At 40.2% G+C, this 5,000-nt stretch overlaps 1 protein-coding gene across 1 annotated transcript in view; it reads right to left on the reverse strand.

Annotated features, from left to right (window-relative positions):
* The window catches only part of LOC110490787 (contactin-1), a 30,870-nt gene extending 26,539 nt beyond the window's left edge, over positions 1-4,331 (reverse strand). Inside the window, exon 1 of the mRNA XM_090199168.1 lies at positions 4,093-4,331. The gene's annotated coding sequence lies outside the window, so the exon portion shown is untranslated. The remainder of the gene's footprint in view (positions 1-4,092) is intronic.
* Between the last annotated feature and the right edge of the window lie 669 nt (positions 4,332-5,000).

Raw genomic sequence — 5,000 nt, forward strand, 5'->3', positions numbered from 1 at the left:
CTGAACCCTGTCTGTTCAGCTACTATACTCAACCCTGTCTGGCCTAGCTACTATACTCAACCCTGTCTGGCCTAGCTACTCTACTCAACCCTGTCTGTTCAGCTACTCTACTGAACCTTGTCTGTTCAGCTACTATACTGAACCCTGTATGTTCAGCTACTATACTGAACCCTGTCTGTTCAGCTACTATACTGAACCCTGTCTCTCCTAAAGTCACTATGCAGTCCCAGAGCCCATCAGAGTCAGATTGTGACCTAAGAGAGAGGAGAGAGAGGGGGGTGCTTCTGTTCCCAACCAAGGAGGGCCTACAGCAGCAACTAGATCTTCTGCACAGATTGCATCCGCCCTCTGCACAGAGAGAGGAGAGAGAGGAACTATCTACACTGAACAAAAATATAAACACAACATGTAAAGTGTTGGTCCCATGTTTCATGAGTTAAAATAAAAGATCCCAGAAATGTTCCATACTCACAAAAAGCTTATTTCTCTAAATTTTTGTGCACAAATTTGTTTACATCTGTCTTAGTGAGCATTTCTCCTTTGCCAAGATAATCCATCCATCTGACAAGTGTGGCATATCCAGAAGCTGATTAAACAGCATGATCATTATACAGTTGCACCTTGTGCTGGCGACCATAACAGGCCACTCTAAAATGTGCAGTTTTGTCACACAACACAATGCCACAAATGTATCAAGTTTTGAGGGAGCGTGCTATTGGCATGCTGACTGCAGGAATGTCCACCAGAGCTGTTGTCAGATAATTTAATGTTAATTTCTCTACCATAAGCTGTCTTCAACTTCATTTTTAGAGAATTTGACAATACGTCCAACCATCCTCACAACCGCAGACCATGTGTATGGCGTCGTGTGGACGAGCAGTTTGCTGATGTCAACATTGTGACCTGAGTGCCCCATGGTAGGTTATGGTATTGGCAGGAATAAGCTACGGAAAATGAACACAATTGCATTGTATCAATGGCGATTTCAATGCACAGAGATATCATGACGAGATCCTGAGGCCCATTGCCGTGCCATTCATCTGCCACCATCTCCTCATGTTTCAGCATGATAATGCACGGCCCCATGTCGCAAGGATCTATACACAATTCCTGGAAGCTGAAATAGGGGATGAGTCATGACTAACAGAGGACGGTGCATTTCAGTATAAAATAGGAATAACTCAGGATTCTCCAGCTGAGCAGCTTCCAGCATTTATCATCTGATACCCTGCTGCTGTTGCTGTCCTCCTCACACTCTCTTCTGGCTGGCTGGCTGGCTGGCTGACTGACTGACTGGCTGGCTGGCTGGCTGGCTGACTGGCTGGCTGACTGGCTGGCTGGCTGACTGTCTAGCTGGCTGACTCAACAATATTAGCATGTGCTGCCTAGCAGGAGCTCTAGGAATGACTCAGTGATTCATAAAGATTTAGACAACAGCTTTTGTACTGTATCCTAGCAGTATGTCAGACCATGCCCTGACACTTGACCGCTGCATAATCTCACTTATCAACAACTACTGTTCCACTGCAAATGCAAGTGGTCCAATTTATGAGGCTGTGTTATCTTCCTAACCTAATGTGTCATGAAGTCCATCCTCTATAATCCACACAGAATAGAATGCAATAGAATACATTGGAATGCAATAGAATAGAATAGAATGGAATGCTACAGAAAGTAATGGAATAGAATAGAATAGAATGGAATGCTACAGAAAGTAATGGAATATAATAGAATAGAATGGAATGCTACAGAAAGTAATGGAATAGAATAGAATAGAATGGAATGCTACAGAAAGTAATGGAATAGAATAGAATAGAATGGAATGCTACAGAAAGTAATGGAATAGAATAGAATAGAATGGAATGCTACAGAAAGTAATGGAATAGAATAGAATAGAATGGAATGCTACAGAAAGTAATGGAATAGAATAGAATAGAATGGAATGCTACAGAAAGTAATGGAATAGAATAGAATAGAATGGAATGCTACAGAAAGTGATGGAATAGAATAGAATAGAATGGAATGCTACAGAAAGTAATGGAATAGAATATAATAGAATGGAATGCTACAGAAAGTAATGGAATAGAATAGAATAGAATGGAATGCTACAGAAAGTAATGGAATAGAATAGAATAGAATGGAATGCTACAGAAAGTAATGGAATAGAATAGAATAGAATGGAATGCTACAGAAAGTAATGGAATAGAATAGAATAGAATGGAATGCTACAGAAAGTAATGGAATAGAATAGAATAGAATGGAATGCTACAGAAAGTAATGGAATAGAATAGAATAGAATGGAATGCTACAGAAAGTAATGGAATAGAATAGAATAGAATGGAATGCTACAGAAAATAATAGAATAGAATAGAATAGAATGGAATGTAAATCTTCCTCAGAGCACCACTGATATTGTTCTAGTGGATCCAGAGGCATAGTGAATATGATGAAGCATCTTCTACTCTCGTCTACTATCCCTGATCAAGTCCTGAGAGTTGGTTTTCTCTGTCATTCTGTAATCTGATCAACGGGACACTTGTATTAAGGTCAGCCCAGTATTAAGCTGCCTGCCTGGCCCACTGACTGAGTGGGTGTCTGTTTTTCCTGGCTGAACACAGAGAAACACCACAGTGATAACACTGACCTCCATATATGTCTGCTTCATTTCTTTTCACATTTGTATTCTGACTTCTGAATTATCCAGAGAAATATATAGGCCTGGAGTGAATGAAAAGTAATCACCAAAATGTCCTTTCCTCTAATATAAAATATCTTCAATAAAGACATGTTTGTTTCTCAAACACCAATAATGTTAAATGAAAGCTATAAACATCCTATAATACCTGTGGTTATAATATTACATGTATTCTATAAACATCCTATAATACCTGTGGTTATAATATTACATGTATTCTATAAACATCCTATAATACCTGTGGTTATAATATTAAATGTATTCTATAAACATCCTATAATACCTGTGGTTATAATATTACATGTATTCTATAAACATCCTATAATACCTGTGGTTATAATTTAAATGTATTCTATAAACATCCTATAATACCTGTGGTTATAATTTAAATGTATTCTATAAACATCCTATAATACCTGTGGTTATAATATTACATGTATTCTATAAACATCCTATAATACCTGTGGTTATAATATTACATGTATTCTATAAACATCCTATAATACCTGTGGTTATAATATTACATGTATTCTATAAACATCCTATAATACCTGTGGTTATAATATTAAATGTATTCTATAAACATCCTATAATACCTGTGGTTATAATATTACATGTATTCTATAAACATCCTATAATACCTGTGGTTATAATTTAAATGTATTCTATAAACATCCTATAATACCTGTGGTTATGATATTGTGCATGGCAGCTTGCTGATTGTTTTCCCATCTGCTTATGTGCAACTGAATTGACAACAACCAATATTGCCAGAGTTTAGTGGTGTGTTCACTGTCATTCCCTCTAATTAGGCAGTGCTACATCAATGAAGAACAGCCTAGAAGGTATGAAGGTATGAAGGTATGCCCCAAGCCAGCCCGCTGTAGGACAGTTACATATATGATTATTACATATTGCAGGAGTTTGGTCAAATAACGGGTTACAGGACAGCCCTGCCCAATGAGCCCGTAACGCATTATCCTTCAATTTCACCTTGCCTCGCCTCAATGCTGAGCTGCAGGGTACCCTCCAAAAATGAGACGCTACTTTCACAAATGACTTAGATGAGTAACTTGCCCACATTCATTTTTCAGAAGCCTATTAAATGTAACAAAGTACAGATGTGTAAATATCCGGAAAAAAAGGCGCTCACCGGTCAAAAAGTGACTGCACATTACCCTCACACGCACCTCCCATCGACTATGATGAGTATGGAACTGCAGTACGAGGCCAGCATTGGCAACTGACTATTCTGCATTGCGGTAGCATACTCCGAAGCATTGCAGAGTTATCCCTGTCCTGGTCCGTCTTAAAATCCCTCATTGCAATCCACTAAAACCGACTAAATCTACAGACCCTATTCTACATGCATTATGCTCATGCCGTTTCGGCCTTACCTGTGAAATAGAATGAAACGGTATTTCAAATTATCCGCATAGCATGAACACCTGGATCAAAAGCGCATTGTCCCACAACCAAGCGCGAGGAGCATCGCGTGCGTCTCAACTTTTCTATTGGAGGAGAGAATATGACTGACGGTGGTCGTAGGAAGGACGAGGAAGCGCATATCTGATCGCTATTGGAAGAGGAGGATGCAGGGAGGATGCCAGCATTGCGCACCGGCAGCGGTATCTGTGCCTGCAAAGCAAAGCCAACAAAGTAATCACATCAGCATTCTACATGATCAGTAGCCTACCATTTCAGATATTTTTCTTATTTGTAAAGATCTTAAAAATGTTCTCTGGCCACATTGTAATAATAACAGTTATGTTGATATATATTGGACATGTATTGTCTCAATGTGCTGCCATGTGCAATGCATTTTAAACTCAGCATTAATAACACATGGTTAACTTTATGAAACAGAGCATGATACCCATTTATAAAACAACAACAGCAGAGGCTTTAAATGAACAAAGAGGAGGTCCAGAAACACATGTGGAAGGTGTGTGGAGGGGTGATGGGATGAGAGAGGGTAGAGGTGTGTGAAGGGGTGATGGGATGAGAGAGGGTAGAGGTGTGTGGAGGGGTGATGGGATGAGAGGTGGATGGAGGGGAGATGGGATGAGAGAGGGTAGAGGTGTGTGGAGGGGTGATGGATGAGAGAGGTGTGTGGAGGTGTGTGGAGGGGTGATGGATGAGAGAGGTGGTATAGGTGTGTGGAGGGGTGATGGATGAGAGAGGTGGTATAGGTGTGTGGAGGGGTGATGGATGAGAGAGGGTAGAGGTGTGTGGAGGGGTGATGGATGAGAGAGGTGGTAGAGGTGGATGGAGGGGTGATGGATGAGAGAGGTGGTAGAGGTGT

This window comes from Oncorhynchus mykiss, chromosome 15, assembly GCF_057628025.1.
Source record: "Oncorhynchus mykiss isolate SJ-2025 chromosome 15, ASM5762802v1, whole genome shotgun sequence".
Lineage (NCBI taxonomy): Eukaryota > Metazoa > Chordata > Actinopteri > Salmoniformes > Salmonidae > Oncorhynchus > Oncorhynchus mykiss.